At 46.7% G+C, this 17,863-nt stretch overlaps 2 protein-coding genes across 2 annotated transcripts in view; one reads left to right on the top strand and one right to left on the bottom strand.

Moving 5' to 3' along the window:
• Positions 1-17,863, top strand: part of LOC309550283 (uncharacterized protein) — a 1,519,274-nt gene that overhangs the window by 180,944 nt on the left and 1,320,467 nt on the right.
• The window catches only part of LOC309549989 (uncharacterized protein), a gene marked incomplete at its 3' end in the record, with an annotated part of 336,501 nt that overhangs the window by 98,409 nt on the left and 220,229 nt on the right, over positions 1-17,863 (bottom strand). The window lies entirely within an intron of this gene.

The raw sequence follows: 17,863 nt of genomic DNA on the forward strand, positions 1-17,863 counted from the left end.
CCACCCGACATGTCTGAGCGGGCCCACCTTCAAAAGGACTTAGTGGGCTCACGGTCCCCCGAGGAGACGTTCTTTGTCGTCTTCCTGGAAGACTGTCTTGATCTCCAGTTCCGGTTGAACTCCCGACCAGGTCTATAAGAACGAGCTTCCCTGGCCCGGTCAGGCACAAATTTTCTGGTAGGCTGTCCTTTCTTGACGTTGAACTGGCGCCGATCCTGGGGAAGAAACCCAGACTTACCGCCTGTAGCCCGGGTTATGGCCTCGTCAAGTTAATTCCCAAAAAGGGAGGACCCCTCAAAGGGAATACGGCACCAAACATGCTTTGATGCCGGATCCGCAACCCAAGGGCGGAGCCAAAGAGCTCTCTTAGCTGTGACCGAGGACAGCATAACTCTTGCCAATAGACGGATCAAGTCTATGGAAGCCTCCCCAAGGAACGACGCGCCCAGCCTAAGCTCCTGGATTGGAGCGCTTCTGGCCACCTCCTCCGAAACCGATCTGACCGATTCGTCTACCACATCAGCCCAAGACTCCATGGCTTTGGATAGAGCAGCCAAAGCCAGGACTGGTTTACAGGCCATACCTGCTGTAAGGTAGATTCTCTTCAAATCAGAGTCCATCCTTCGGTCCAACGGGTCTTTAAATGAGACCGTATCCTCTAATGGAAGGGTCACGTGCTTGACCAGTCTCATGACTGCTGCGTCAACTAGGGGAGGAGACTCAAGATGTTTCACGTCATCCTCTTTGAAGGGGTAAAGTTTAGCCATCTTGGATACTAAGGAATTCTTTCGTTCCACCTTTTTCCACTCCTCTAAGATGATTTCACCCAACTCTCCCAGGAAGGGAAAATTAACACGCTCCTTATTGAGCTGTTTAAAGTACTTCTTCTGCTTGGGAGGGGGAACTGTTGACTCTTCCCAATTTAAGGTCTCTCTGACCGCTTTAACCAGGGAAGGCACCAAGGAATATTCAAAACCCAAGCAGGGATCTTCATCTTCAGAGTCGCTACCCGACAAGAGCATAGACTGATGGCTTGTGTGGGTCGACTCGAAATCTTCCTGTACCTGTAGTGCTACAGGGGAAGGGCTTGGGGAAGCCGTTGCAGTGTCTTGAGAACGACTGACACCCAACTCTGCCAAAGAGTCCTTTACCACTCTCTTGACCAAAGCCTCAATGCGTTGATCAGAAGTATCCCTTTCTCCCGCAGCCTGGGAGAAACATCTGTCACAGAAAAGCTTCCTCTCCGGGACACTAGCGCCACAGCCTCTGCAACCTGCTTTGTCAGGTCTCTGTGCGTGGCTGGCTGAAGTGGACGCTTTACGATGATGTGAGCCCGAACGGGACTTTCCAGTAGAGTGCCGGTGGCGAGAGCTTGAGCGCCTTTCACTTCTTTGAGAAGAGTGCCTAGTCTCTGAACGAGGAGGGCTGTGAACAAGAGAAAAAACAGAAAAACACAGACAGGAAGCTAGGAACACTTGAGTTCCTACCCCCACCCCCTATAACCCACAACCCCACCAAGAAGCCCCAAATACCTGTTAGGGGCGGGCTGACCACCGGAGGGCAAAGTAGCTTCCATTCTGATGCTGACCTACAAGAATGAGCCGGACAGCATGTCAGAAAAACCAGCAAAGCGGGGGGGGGGGGGGGGGGGTTGCTCCCAAACTGGGGCCAGTACTCACCAGGAACCAAGGTTAGCAGGCAGAGCGGCAGCGCACAGCAAAAAGACCACAAAAACGAACGATTTCCGTATGTGTAACACCCAATATCAGCAGTGTGTACAAACACAACACTGCTGACAGCTCTGGGGTTTAAATATGGCGCCTGGTGACGTCATCAGCGATCGCCACCGACGCCAGCTTACTGCGCATGCGCCGTGCTTACACTGCGCATGCGCGAGAACCAAGCCTCGATCCCGAGGCGCCGCACATGCGCAGTAGCGCGCACCGGAGGCCGGTCAGGAAGTGAATCGCTGACCGGCCCCGGACCACTAGCCACCAGGGAAGGCAGGAGAAAAACCAGGTAAGACATAAAGGCACAAGCAAGCAATATATAAACAAAATAGCTGCCATGGAGGACTTTGTACTCACGGACCGCAGATCACCAGGGATGGATGCACACACCGGACTTATCTCATTCTTAGGGTACCGGCCACCCGCAGCAGCTGGGCTTTTTGGCCAAGGCTGCATACATCTTCGCCCCTACTCCATACCCCGCAGCAGCTGGGGCTTATTGGAGAGCTCCATACCCGACTGGTAGAGCCATCCATCACCCGGAATCCATCTTCAGGTAGGATATCAGGTAATCCTTTGGAGGACAAAAAAAGAACACGTGTGCTGAACAGGAGCAAAGATTTATGGGAGTGAGGTCCTATGGGTAGGTTTGGAGGCGGGGCCAAACCCGATACGTATGCTGCCATGGAGTCTGTCAGGAAAGGAAAATTACGGTAAGTATTTGATATAAATTTTCCGTTTTCTTTTGCTGCTATTTGATCACCTGTGTGAATTTTTTTTTTTTTTTTTTTTGCGCTATAAACAAAAAAGAGCGACAATTCTGAAAAAAAAAAAAATAATATTTTTCACATTCGGCTATATAACATTCCCAATAAAAAAAAAAAATTAAAAATCATATTTTCTTATTTTAGGCCAATTTGTATTCTGCTACATATTTTTGGTAAAAAAAAAGAAATCCCAATAAACGTATCTTACATAGTTACATAGTTACATAGTAGTTGAGGTTGAATAAAGACAATAGTCCATCCAGTTCAACCTGTGTAGGTGTGTGTGGCCGTAATCATCTCTCATACGCCTGAATGTTCTGATCCTTGAGATGTACGTCTAAGAGTCTTTTGAAAGCCACCATACTTCCCGCAGAAACCACCTCTTGTGGTAGAGAATTCCACAATCTTGTAGCTCTAACAGTAAAGAACCCCCCACGTTGCCTGAGGTTAAAACGCTTCTCCTCTAATCGCAATGTATGCGCTCGAGTCCTCATGCACTCTCTACGACTGAATTGATTTTTTTGTATGTCGAGATCACCATTCAGATATTTATAAATTGCTATCATGTCCCCTCTCAGGCGTCTCTTCTCCAGGGAGAATAAATCGAGTGATTGCAGACGCTCCTCATAACCAAGGTCCTCCAATCCCCTAATTAGTTTAGTTGCCCTTCTCTGGATCCTCTCCAGCTCCAACACATCCCTCCTGAGGACTGGTGACCAGAACTGGACAGAATCTTGATTAGTTTGCGCAAAAGTTATCGCGCCTAAAAACACAAATACAAAGTACAGACAGTCCCCAGGTTACAAAACAAGATAGGGTCTGTAGGTTTTTTCTTAAGTTGAATTTGTTTGTAAGTCGGAACAGATACATTTTTTAAGTTTAGCTCCAGCCAAAATAATAATTTTAAGTTTTTTGGATAGCATGGGGTGGGGTAACACCCCTGTACCATTTGTTTTGCTGTCTGTACCCCTGTTCAGAAGATTTTACCTCACTCTCTGTCCCTATGACAACTGGATCCCTAGGACAACTGATAAAGCTTCAGTGAAGACACCTTTTTCCCATGAGAACTCTTACAGGAGTGAATTTCCCTTCCTAGGGGTAGATTTCTCCTCACTTCCTGTTGTCTCCCTCCGTCTGTAAGTAGGAGTCGTTTGTAAGTCGAGTGTTTGTAACCCGGGGACTCAGGGCTGGCACAAGACATTGTGCTGCTTGGGTCCGAGAATTAAATGCTGCCCCCCCCCCCAAAAAAAAAAAAAAATTCACGGCCTCCAAGAGGCCACCACATTCTATAGGACTATGAAAGCAGTCAGAGGGGTGTGAGTGTGTACGGAGTGACAGCAGGAGCAGGAAAGAGCAGTAGACACTGGGCAGATGAGCGCACCAGGCTTTCTACTGTCTATAGTTCCACAGTGCCCTGCAGGGTTGCGGGCATGGTACAGGAGAATGCAGGGCTGCGGGCATGGTACAGAAGAATGAGGGGCTGTAGGCATGGTACAGGAGAATGCAGGGCTGCGGGCATAGTACAGGAGAATGCGGGGCTGCGGGCATGGTACAGGAGAATGAGGGGCTGTGGGTATGGTACAGGAGAAAGCAGGGCTGCGGGCATAGTACAGGAGAATGCGGGGCTGCGGGCATGGTACAGGAGAATGAGGGGCTGTGGGTATGGTACAGGAGAATGCGGGTCTGCGGGCACGGTGCAAGAGAATGCAGGGCTGAGGGCATGGTAGAGGAGAATGCGGGTCTGCGGGCATGGTAGAGGAGAATGCGGGTCTGCGGGCATGGTGCAAGAGAATGCAGTGCTGCGGGCATGGTAGAGGAGAATTTGGGTCTGCGGGCATGGTACAAGAGAATGCGGGGCTGCGGGCATACTACAGGAGATGCAGTGCTGTGGGCATGTACCATGCCCGCAGCACTGCATCTTCTGTAGTATGCCTGCAGCCCTGCATAATGGCAGGTAGTGTGGCTGTGGGGCAGTCTCACTTACCTGTTTCTAAAGGCGCCTTAGGATTTAAAAATGACGCCGCCCGGCGCCAACACATCACTGCGCATGCACCGCCGCCGCTCGGGAAAGCCCGCTCATGTTTGGCTATTCCCGGAAATAGCTGAACGTTTACGGGCTATCCCGAGCGGTGGCGGCGCATGCGCAGTGTGCATGTCAGGCCGGCCGAGGACCTTTTTTCTTTTTTTTTTTTAGCAATAGCCAAAGAAGAGAAGAGGCGGCCGGGGGCCGCCCCTCTCTAAGTGCCGCCTGGGTCCCATGGTCCCACCGGGACCCATGGTAGGGCCAGCCCTGCGGGGACTGCCTGTACAAATACAAAGATTTATGTCATTTTTATTATCCTTTGATGACGCTTTGGGAGGCAAGCAAAACGCGTTGACGCAACTTCCAGTGTACCCTAACCATCTACGTCATTTCCTGGTTCTCGGTGGAACGCACGCAAGACGGCGCTCCAGGAAGTATCTTGCCATTGTTTGGCTGCCTATTTTATACAACTCATTTGTGAGTATTCTTGCCTACATTACATCAATAAAACTTTTATACAGTACTTCACTATGATCTATCCTTTTTAATTGGGCTGAGCCCCCGTTAAGGAACCAGTATTCATCATCTGAAGAGGGCATGTTGCTTGGATAATATTGTCACCAGATACCCAGGACCCTTTAGTCACCTCGAATTTGCCACATTTGACCCAACAGAGGGTCTTTATTTTTGGTGAGTAGGGGTGCGAGAGGGGAGTGTGGCACCTTAGCACTGATGAGCACTTTACATAGTTACATAGGAGTTGAGGTTGAATAAAGACAAAAGTCCATCCAGTTCAACCTGTGTAATCAGTGATTTGTATTCTCTATCATCTGATTGTGATGATCAGATACAGGCCGGATCCCTCCATACACTCACTATGGACCACACAGATTTATCATATACCGACAATTGCTGGGGGGTTCTCGCAGCCATCTCATTCTCACACTGCAGAACGGAGACAAGATGGTGGCCAAGAAGAGGGGAGAGTCGCCATTAAAGGAGCAGCGCTAAGCCGGCTCCCCTCCTCCTCTCCCAGTAAAAGAGACACATCAGCTGGAGAGCAATGGCTGGGCCATTAGCCTGCACGTGTCCACCCCGCCCGCCATTCACACGCCCGGCAACGGCCGACCACATGCATACACCCCCCTTCCTCCCTCCCTCCACTTCACTCACCTCCATGTTGTCCAGACAGCCCCCGAGATAGTAGAATAGAATGAACGGAAGGACGGCTCTCCCCGTGTGCACACCGGACGACGGCTTGATGGTAATGGCAACTTTATTCACCACAAGGAAATTAACCACTTGCCGTCTGCGTACGGTAATAGTACTGCGGCAAAGTGGCTCGTTATCGTCTGACGACGTAGATTTACGTCATCAGACACTCCCCTTGCGCGCCGCCGGAGGCTCGCTCCCGCTGTATTCAGTCACAGCGGGAGTCGGGCCAGGGGAGGAGCAGCGGCGATCGCCGCTGCTCTTCCCCGATCGTCGGGGATCTAGTGTGGAGATCCGCCCGCTTGTGTAAACACAAACGGGCAGATCTCCTAAGTGACAGGCAGGGTCAGATTGCAGGGTTCAGCATAGCTGAACCCTGGATCTGTCCTTGTGTCACTCTGTCACCTCCCCCCACACACGTCAGTAAGCACCAGGCTTACATTAACCCCTCCCTCTCCAATAAAATTAACCCCTTCCCTGCCAGTGTAATTTTTACAGTAACAGTGCATATATATAGCACTGATTACTGTAGTAATGTCACTGGTAACCCCAAAAGGGTCAAAAATGTCAGTCAAGGGTCCGATCTGTCCGCCGCATTGTCGCAGTCCCGCAAAAAAAATCGCAGATCGCCGCCATTACTCGTTAAAAAAACCCCACCAAAAATGACAGAAATCTTTCCCGTAGTTAGTAAACGCAATAACTTTTGCGCAAACCAATCAAAATACGCTTATTGTGATTTTTTTTACCAAACATAAGTAGCAGAAAACAAATTGGCCAAAAATTAAAAAAAAAATTGATTTTTACATTTTTTTGGGGGGAATTTCATATAAAAAAATGTGAAAAATATTGTTGTTTTTTCAAAATTTACGCTCTTTTTTTTGTTTATAGCGCAAAAAGTAAAAATCGCGCAGGTGATCAAATACCACCAAAAGAAAGCTCTGTTTGTGGGAAAAAAAAGGACGTAAATTTTGTTTGGGTATGGCATTGCACGACCGCGCAATTGTCAGTTAAAGTCGCACATAGCCGAATCGCAAAAAGTGGCCCAGACGTAAGACAGCAAAATCCTCTAGTGGTAAAGTGGTTAAAGGAACACCAACACAGTCTGAGCACATTTGCACTGGTTGTTGGATAATATATGGACGTTTATATTGAAATATTGTAATATTGATGTCATTTGAAATGTTTTTTTTTTTGTATTTTTTTGCACAATTTTTGTATTCATTTTTGAACTTTCATTCCAATATGACTTGTATGCATTTGGCACTATATTTTTTAGCACTTTGGTCGCTTTATATTTATTATATTCTTCATACATTTATGTACACATATATCTAGCAAGCCCTGTTAATATTTATTTATTTATTTAGTCCCACATCCCCTTTGGGTGAACAGCAGCTGCTTTTTGGTTCTTCTTACACCATCCAAGCGCGGGTTTCCCAATATGTTTTTATTTATTTATTTTTTACTAGTAAGGCTCCGTTCACATGTCAGCGTATGGATCACGGCGCAATTCCGCCCGCGATCCGGAGAATATTGCAAATCGCGGGACGCCTGTGCGTTGCCCGTGATTTGCAATAGCCCCCCAAACGCTGAGCGATGTTGCCGCGATTTCCGCCTTCCGAATCGCGGTAACATCGCGCAAAAAAAAATCACGGGACGCAATACGCTCCAAAGAAGCTCTTGTACTTTTTTGGGCGTAATGCAGGCGGAAATCGCGGCAACATCGCTCAGCGTTTGGGGGGCTATTGCAAATCACGGGCAACGCACAGGCGTCCCGCGATTTGCAATAATCTCCGGATCGCGGGTGGAATCGCGGCGATTCTGCCCGTGATCCATATGCTGACATGTGAATGCAGCCTAATGGGGCGTTTAGAGATTTTTATTTATTTATTTATTTATTTATTTATTCGCTACTCCATGCTCTGTGGGTGTCCCTCCCATACAAAAATTATCCTGTGCTATGAAATCAGAATCGACATACATTGAAGGTTACTACCTTGTATATCCCAAGTGTTCGCCTTGGTGCACCAAATTAGTGCATATTAGAATGCGTGACATTTTTTTATCCAAATGATCAATGTGACAGTAAATCGTGCGTATGGATAAATAAATAATTAACAGCGCTTGCTGAATATATAAATAGATAAATATATGAAATAAATAAATATTTAAATATATATAAATTAGTCCATCTTTATGTAGAGCAACCTTTATTTTTTTCAGATCCTCAGAGAGTTCTTTGCCATGAGGTGCCATGCTGAACTTCCAGTGACCAGTATGAGAGAGTGAGAGCGATAACACCAAATTTAACACACCTGCTCCCCATTCACACCTGAGACCTTAACGAGTCACATGACACTGGGGAGGGAAAATGTCTGATAGGGCCCAATTTGGAACCATGAATGCCAATATGTACTGTGACATGCTGAAGCAGAGCATGATCCCCTCCCTTCGGAGACTGGGCCGCAGGGCAGTATTCCAACATGATAACGTCCCCAAACACACCTCCAAGATGACCACTGCCTTGCTAAATAAGCTGAGGGTAAAGGTGATGGACTGGCCAAGCATGTCTCCAGACCTAAACCCCATTGAGCATCTGTGGGCTATCCCCGAAAGGAAGGTGGAGGAGCGCAAGGTCTCTAACATCCACCAGCTCTGTGATGTCATCATGGAGGAGTGTAAGAGGACTCCAGTGGCAACCTGTGAAGCTCTGGTGAACTCCATGCCCAGGAGGGTTCGGGCAGTGCTGGAAAATAATGGTGGCCACACAAAATTTTGACACTTTGGGCTCAATTTGGACATTTTCACTTAGGGGTGTACTCACTTATGTTGCCAGCGGTTTAGACATTAATGGCTGTGTGTTGAGTTATTTTGATGGGACAGCAAATTTACACTGTTATACAAGCTGTACACTCACTACTTTACATTGTAGCAAAGTGTAATTTCTTCAGTGTTGTCACATGAAAAGGTAGAATAAAATATTTACCAAAATGTGAGGGGTGTACTAACTTTTGTGAGATACTGTATATATATCACATGTATTGTTATGCACTGGCACTTTAGTTGTTGTGTGGAGTAGTGTGTTTAGATTTGTCTCTATTAACCACTTCCCATCCAAGGATGTTCCGGTACGTCCTCGGGTTCAGTGGTTATACGGGGATGGAATCATCCCAGTACCGTTATTTTCAGCCAGCAATTCTGTAGAAGGCAGCCACTTGATCACTTCTGCGGGTGGCAGAAGAGGGTCCCACCCCCTCCTGCCGCCCCTCCTAGGCTCTCCGGTCCCATTGCGGAGGCCAGGAGCGATGTGGTCGGCGGCAATGGCTGCCTGGGACAGAGAGAGAGAAACTGATGTTGTTCCCCTCTCTCTGTAACGCTGGAAACCGGGAGCAATGAGTATTCATCACTTCTGGGTTCCACCCCCTTTATTTACATGGCCACCAGCGGTCCGATCGGCTGCATGGGGGGGGGGGGGGCAGTGGAAAGATTTGGGGTGTAATAGACCCCAAATATCTCCATAAAGAGGACCTGTCACAGCCCATGCTATCACAAGGGATGTTGTTCATCTCTTGTGATAGCAATTAAGTTTGTACAAAAAAAAAAAAATGTAATCAAAAGTGTATGTAAAAAAAAAAAAAAGTTGTAAAAAATAAATAAATAATAAAAAAAAAAAATGTAAAGCACCCCCGTCCCACCGCAAATGAAAATCAATAAAGAGGTCCTGTCATGCCTATTTCTGTTACAAGGGATGTTTACATTCCTTGTAATAAGAATAAAATGATCAAAAATGAAAAAACTGTGTAAAAAATAATGAATAAAATAAATAGGAAAAAAAAATGAAAGTGCCCTGTCCCCGTTAGCTCACGCGCTGAAGCAAACGCATACGCAAGTCCCGCCCACATATGTAAACGGTGTTCAAATCACACATGTGAGGTATTGTCACGAATGTCAGAGCGAGAGCAATAATTTCAGCACCAGACCTCCTGTGTATCTCAGAACAGGTAACCTGTAAAGGTGTTTAAAGCGTTGATTATGGAGAATTGTAAGCTCCGTAGTTTGCTGCTATTCCAGCGTGACATGCTAAGGTATCTATTTACTCAACGTAACTTCAGCTTTCACATTATGCAACAAAATTGGGCTAATTTTATTGTTTTGTGTTTTTTTCATTTATAAACGGGTTATTTTTTTTCCAAAAATAGCCAGTATAGGTCAAAGGGTGCCGCTACGTCTATCCTACGCGTTACGCTGCGTCCTCATGCAGTTTCTTCCAGGGATCGTGAGGACGCAGCGTAACGTGTTAACCACTTGCCGACCGCCCACAGTATATTTACTGCGGTATATTTACGTCACTAGCCTGTGAGGCTCTGGGGAGTGAGCGTGCGCCGCCGGCGGCGCGCTCCCGCGCGGTCACGAGCCCCCCCGCGCGTGTGACCGGCGGACCCGATGTCCGCCACTCACTCTGGGAGAGGAAGAAAGGCAGGCAGCTTGTGTAAACAAGCTGCCTGTCATTCTCCCCTGTGTAGAAACACTGATCATACGGTTCTGCTATGTAGGACCGTTGATCAGTGTAACTACAGCTCAAGCCACAGCCAATCACAGTTAGAATCACGCCCCTAGGGACACACACAGCCCCTCCCTCTCAAATAAAGTTAACCCCTTCACTGCCAGTGTATTTTTACAGTAACAGTGCATATATATAGCACTGATTACTGTAGAAATGTCACTGGTAACCCCAAAAGTGTCAAAAATGTCAGTCAAGGGTCCGATCTGTCCGCCGCAATGTCGCAGTACCGCAAAAGAAATCGCAGATCGCCGCCATTACGCGTTAAAAAAACCCAACAAAAATGACAAAAATCTTTCCCTTTGTTAGTAAACGCAATAACTTTTGCGCAAACCAATCAAAATACGCTTTTTGCGATTTTTTTTACCAAACATATGTAGCATAAAACAAATTGGCCGAAAATGTTAAAAAATTTTGATTTTTACTTTTTTTTGGGGGGAATTTCATATAAAAAAAATGTGAAAAATATTGTTATTTTTGCAAAATTGACGCTATTTTTTTGTTTATAGCGCGTGATCAAAAAATCGCACAGGTGATCAAATACCACCAAAAGAAAGCTCTGTTTGTGGGAAAAAAAGGACGTCAAATTAGTTTAGGTACAGCGTCGCACGACCGCGCAATTGTCCGTTAAAGTCACGCAGTGCCGAATCGCAAAATACCCCCTGGTCTTTTAGCAGCCAAATCCTCCGGGGCTTAAGTGGTTAAGATTAGAGCGCAGGAAGTGACGTAGCGGCACCCTTTGACCTATACTGGCTATGCGACTGTGAAAGATGAAATACATATGAGTGTTACTCTATTTTTTGAATAAAAAGAACTGGCAATACTTTACTATATTGGCCCATTTATTTTGGAGATCCAAAGGTCCTTCCCATATCCCTGGCAAACCGAGTGGCAGAGAGGAGTAAAGAACATATCTTAGAGACACAGCATAAGGTGTAATATGGAAGGAATGGAGGTGAGCGCTTAGGACACCTAGTGGTCACCGCACAGAAGAGCACCTGCATGCATTTTTGGGAGGAAGATTTTGATCACTGTTTAACACTATTTGGGACACTTATGCACTTTAAATATATATATAGCATTTGAACCACCTGTATACATAAATATTGATTATCTATTTATTTAATACATCAACAGTATATAACCACAGAACACTTTATTTTATTTATCACTAATCATATTTATTGTATGTACATATCGAATATTGAATCCTTATAAGGTTTGTATAAACTTATTAATCAACGGTATTAATTTATGGTGAAACACATATTTAATCAATCACTGAAGCACTGAGTCACTTTAGATATATTATTTGAAAGATGAATTTATATATTGGAACAACCAGGGCCGGCCTTAGGTGTTCAGGCGCCCTGTGGGAGCTAATCCTGTGGCGCCCCCCCACGCATTTTCTTGCACCTTTTTTGCACTTTATTTGACTTTTCTTTTTTATAACTTAGCCCCCCTGACATCAGAGACCCCCCACACAGAGCCCCCTTTACATCAGAGCCCCCCCACACAGAGCCCCCTTTACATCAGAGACCCCCCACACAAAGCCCCCTTAATTTAGAGGCCACCTACATCAGAGAGCCCCCCCACACAGAGCCCCCCCTCACATCAGAGACCCCCCACACAAAGCCCCCCTCACTTCAGAGACCCCTCCACACAAAGCCCCCCTGACATCAGAGACCCCCCACACACATCAGAGACCCCCCCCCACACAGAGACCCCCTCACATCAGAGACCCCCACACAAAGCCCCCCTAAGATCAGAGACCCCCCACACACACACAAAGCCCCCCTCACATCAGAGACCCCCCACACAAAGCCCCCCTCACATCAGAGACCCCACACTCAGAGCCCCCTTACATCAGAGACCCCCCACACAAAGCCCCCTTACATCAGAGACCCCACACACAAAGCCCCCTTACATCAGAGACCCCACACATCAGAGACCCCCACACACAGAGCCCCCCTCACATCAGAGACCCCCCACACAAAGCCCCCCTAACATCAGAGACCCCCTACACACACACAAAGCCCCCCACACACACAAAGCCCCCCTCACATCAGAGACCCCCCACACAAAGCCCCCCTCACATCAGAGACCCCACACACAGAGCCCCCTTACATCAGAGACCCCCCATACAAAGTCCCCCTTACATCAGAGACCCCCATACAAAGCCCCCCTTACATCAGAGACCCCCCACACAAAGCCCCCCTCACATCAGAGACCCCCCACACAGAGCCCTCCTCACATCAGAGACCCCACACACAAAGCCCCCCTCACATCAGAGACCCCCACACAAAGCCCCCCTACACACACAAAGCCCCCCTCACATCAGAGACCCCACACACAGAGCCCCCCTCACATCAGAGACCCCACACACAGAGCCCCCCTCACATCAGAGACCCCACACACAGAGCCCCTGTCACATCAGAGACCCCACACACAAAGCTCCCCTACACACACAAAGCCCCCCTCACATCAGAGACCCCCCACACAAAGCACCCCTTACATCACAGACCCCCCACACAAAGCCCCCTTACAACAGAGAGCCCCCCCCCACACAGAGCCCCCCACATCAGAGAGCCCCCCTTACATCACAGACCCCCCACACAAAGCCCCCTTACATCAGACCCCCCCCCCCCCGTGGAGCCCCCCACATCACAGACCCCCCACACAAAGCCCCCCTTACATCACAGACCCCCCACACAAAGCCCCCTTACATCAGAGCCCCCCCCACACAGAGCCCCCCACATCAGAGAGCCCCCCTTACATCACAGACCCCCACAGAAAGCCCCCTTACATCAGACCCCCCCATGGAGCCCCCCACATCAGAGAGCCCCCCCTTACATCACAGACCCCCCACACAAAGCCCCCTTACATCAGACCCCCCTCCATGGAGCCCCCCACGGAGCCCCCACATCAGAGAGCCCCCCCTTACATCACAGACCCCCCCTCACACAGAGCTCCCCACAAAAAGCCCCCCCTTACATTTTTTAAAGGAGAGAGTCCTCACTTACCTTCCGCTCTCTGCAGCTTTTATTTTTCTTTAAACTTCCGGCCCACACATCCCCGGGAGTGTGGGCGGGGCGGGAGGAGGAGGAGAAGGGGCGGTGCGAGAAGGAGCTGATGATCTCTCCTCTGGCGTCAGTGCAGGGAGGGAAGAGAGATCGTCAGCGTGGAAGGATGGGAGCGGAGGCTGAGCTGTGTGTGATACACAGCTCGCCTCACTGCATCAGTACGGGTGACCGAGGCACAGCCGCACAGTGGGAGGTAAGCGGCGGCCGCGGCCTGTGTTAACCCTGTCCAGGCTGCGGTCGCCGCTCACCTCCCGCTGTGCGGCCTGAATCACCTGATCTTTTGCGAGCTGTGATGGCCGCACGGCGCCCTTGTTGCCCATGGCGCCCTGTGCGGCCGCACGGCTCGCACTCCCCAAAGGCCGGCCCTGGGAACAACACATAAATAGTTTTAAGCACAGATGCACCTTTAAAGAGCGTTACTCCCCCCTGTTACATTGATCTGGATTGTGTAGGTTACCAATAATAGTACCTGCAGCATTAAAGGTTTTAGGTGGGCATAATCATCAGACAGCGCGAGAATTACACACCCTTTTTGCATAAACAAAAAAACTAGGGGATAGAAGAAAGATGGGGCTTTACGGGCCAGTGGGAGTAGAAGGATCAGAAACAAAACTTATTGTAAAACCAAAATAACATTTTATTGATACAAAGATTGATAAAAATCAGCACGGGTGACCATGCCTATATGGATGACAATAACCTGACATATATAATAAAATCAAACAATAATGTCACTACTGAAATAGAAACATATCCCATAAGGGGATTATAGCTAAAACAAAGCCTGTATGAGGTTAGTCACTACTAAGAAGGAAACATCGGTCTGTCATGGTCTCTCAGGCCCTGAGGAAGCCTTGAGCGAAACGCGTCGGCTTGCTGGGGACCTACTCTGACCGAATCCAACCTGAGACCCATCTTCCACCTCATACAGGCTTTGTTTTAGCTATAATCCCCTTATGGGATATGTTTCTATTTCAGTAGTGACATTATTGTTTGATTTTATTATATATGTCAGGTTATTGTCATCCATATAGGCATGGTCACCCGTGCTGATTTTTATCAATCTTTGTATCAATAAAATGTTATTTTGGTTTTACAATAAGTTTTGTTTCAGATCCTTCTACTCCCACTGGCCCGTAAAGCCCCATCTTTCTTCTATCCCCTAGTTTTTTTGTTTATCTCTCATAGGGGTAAGGGCCTCCATTACACGGCAATTTCTGCATAAACCCTTTTTGCATATATATATATAATGTTTGTGGGTTCTAAGTAATTGTCTAGTGGAAAAAAGTTGATTTTTCCATGTGGGAGGGAAGTGTGGGAATAGGCTTGGGAAGGAGGTGGGTAATATTTGGTATAGAGGATAAATTATGTTGTGAAATATTCACATTGATATTTACATTTTGCACTTTATGTTTGATAGGTGTGCTGTGCTGCACTTTCATTTGCTTTTAGATTATATTCATTGCTGTGAAAGCACTTTTTGGTGTCAGCAGCAACTTACCTGTGTTATCCATATTAATTATATTCACTGTAGAGAAACGGGGATGCGCTGATTAACCACTTCTGAACCAGAAGATTTTCCCCCTTAATGACCAGGCCGTTTTTTGCGATTTTTGCTGCATTTAACTGACAATTGCACGGTCGTGCGATGCTGTACCCAAATAAAATTGATGTCCTTTTTTTCCCCACAAATAGAGCTTTATTTGGTTGTATTTGATCACCTGTGCAATTTTTATTTTTTGCGCTATTAACAAAGAAAACAATATTTTTTACTTTCTACTATATAACTTTCCCAATAAAAAAAATTTAAAAATTTAAAAATCACATTTTTTCATCATTTTAGGCCAATTTGTATTCTGCTACATATTTTTGGTAAGAAAAATCCCAATAAGTGTATTTTGATTGGTTTGCACAAATGTTATCTCGTCTACAAACTAGAGGAACGATTTGTGTAATTTTTATTTATCTTTTTGTTTTTTTTACTAGTAATGGCGGCGATCTGCGATTTTTAGTGGGACTGCGACATTGCGGCGGACAGATCGGACCCCTAACTGACATTTTTGACACTTTTGGGGGGACCAGTGTCATTACTACAGTAATCAGTGCTAAAAATATGCACTGTTACTGTACTAATGACACTGGCAGGGAAGAGATTAACTCAGGGGCGATTAAAGGGTTAAATGTATGCCTAGGGGGTGTTTTCTAACTGTGCGGGGGATGGGCTTATGGAATCATTACAGGGACATGTGTTCCTAGATTGAAGGAATACATGAGTTCTGTGATTACCGAGAGAACAACGGTCTGCCGTGTTTACAACAGCAGACCGCCGTTCTGTCTCCACGGGGAGCGATCATGGGTGCCCGGCAGCAATTGCAGCCGCCGGCCCGAACCTCAGCTTCCCTCAGTGCCCCCAGGATCGCTCCTTCAAACCGCCATACAGGTACGGCATTTCGTGGGAACCTGCCGCTGTATATCTGCAGCGGCTAGTCGGCAAGTGGTAAGATTGGTTTTCATTTACAGTATAAATCCATGTCTATAGTAGGAAAGTAAACGGTCTATTTATTTAAAAAAAATAAAAAGTATTAAAAAATAGGACAATCATTCTTCCAGCTGTTACAAATTCTGGCTGTGATGTCACTGTGATTTCCTGTGATCATCAGATCCACCTAGTGGACATAATTGGATATTTAAAAGTGTAAACATCTATCAGCGCAATAAATGTACAATATCAAAAATAAATCTGTGATAAAGCTGCAAACACTAAATTGTGATCCCACTACACAAAAAAGCAAACAAATCCAAGGTAAATGTGTTGCACTAAATCATAAATAAATACATGTGATAATATGGTTCAACAATATAAAAAAATGTGAAAAAGTCCATAAATTCCAAATAAGTGATAATAGTGCTAGATAAGCCCCTTAGGGTAAATGTTATAAAGTCCACGTGTAAAAACGTGATCAATTTATGCCAAAAGACACCTCCGTGATTATAAGGATCCGCCACCAGATATACAAGCCTCTCACCTCAGTATCTGACCCAGGAGCCACCCAGAGTCAGAAACAGCAGTCCCCTGCAGGGGTGACATAAAGCCAGCAAAACGATATCTCAGGCGAGTCCAGGATCATGAAGCCCATAAATCCATGAAACCGGATGAATATGAGGACAGAAAACAAACACAATCTAGTGCTCTCTGTCTATAAATCAATCAGCAAACATTTATTTGAAGAAAGGGATACTCACAATACACTCAATGGAGTCAGGCAAGGGGCCTTGCTGAAGAAGTCACAGCCCTTAGCGCCGACGTAACGCGTTCGGGGGGGGCGGAGCCATGCTGCGGACATCACTCCCTTTCCTCTCTCGCTTGGAGACTTGTTTGTTTGCCTTGCCTGACTCCATTGAGTGTATTGTGAGTACCCCTTTCTTCAAATAAACGTTTGCTGATTGATTTATAGACAGAGAGCACTAGATTGTGTTTATTGTCATGTATTTATTTATGATTTAGCGCAACACTTATAATTGGATATTTTTCCTAAAATACCTCCATCTGTAAAAATAGCACAATACTGCATTATGGCCACTAGATGGAGCCAAGGAAATCAATGTATGAAATAAACTATTTAAAGCGGAGTTCCACCCAAAAGTGGAACTTCCACTCATTTGCTTCCTCCCCCCCTCCGGTACCACATTTGGGGGGAGGGGGGAACGGGTCCCTAGTTTTTCCCACTTCTGGGAGACAGAGCTGCGGCACCGTCTCTTGGAAGTTCCGCCCCCTTTCTCCTTCCCCCACTGCCAAGCCAATGAGAATGCGCAGCGCAGTAGGGAACCGGCTGTGAAGCCGAAAGGCATCATTGCCGGATTCCATTAGAGTGAATGGCAGCGGCAGCAACCGGCAGCTGATCGGAAAATCGGCTGGAGTTCCGACATGGCGGGCTCCCCGGACAGGTAAGTGTTTATATATTAAAAGTCAGCAGATACAGGATTTGTACCGCATTTGTAGCTGCTGACTTAAACATTTATTCCACAGCTGGAACAGCGCTTTACATACAGTGTTGTGACATCTTCCCGCACAAAATGTACTCAGCCAATGAAAGGTAATGACTCCATTTTTATTTTTCTACTGCTATCAATGACCAACACAGTACAACACTTCATCCATGTCTTTGGTGATCTCTCATCTCCTTATAAAGTGTTTCTTACATGATGAAGATCAGCCATGGAGTATATCTGAGGTGTGTATCAGGGTGTGCTTCCTCCCCACATGTCCACCAACATTCATATAGAAGACATTTCCCACACTCAAGACACTAATACACCTCGAGGGTTGTGTGGGATCCCTGATGTACAGGAAGACAGGACTTCAGTGAGTAACAATTCCCTCACTCAGGACTGGAAAGTGGCTTCTCCCCCGTGTGAGATCTCTGATGTCTGTAAAGATTGGACTTCTGTGGAAAAAAATTTCCCACACTCAAGACAGGAATATGGCT

The sequence above is a fragment of the Pelophylax lessonae genome, assembly GCF_965119305.1.
Source record: "Pelophylax lessonae genome assembly, chromosome: 3".
NCBI lineage: Eukaryota > Metazoa > Chordata > Amphibia > Anura > Ranidae > Pelophylax > Pelophylax lessonae.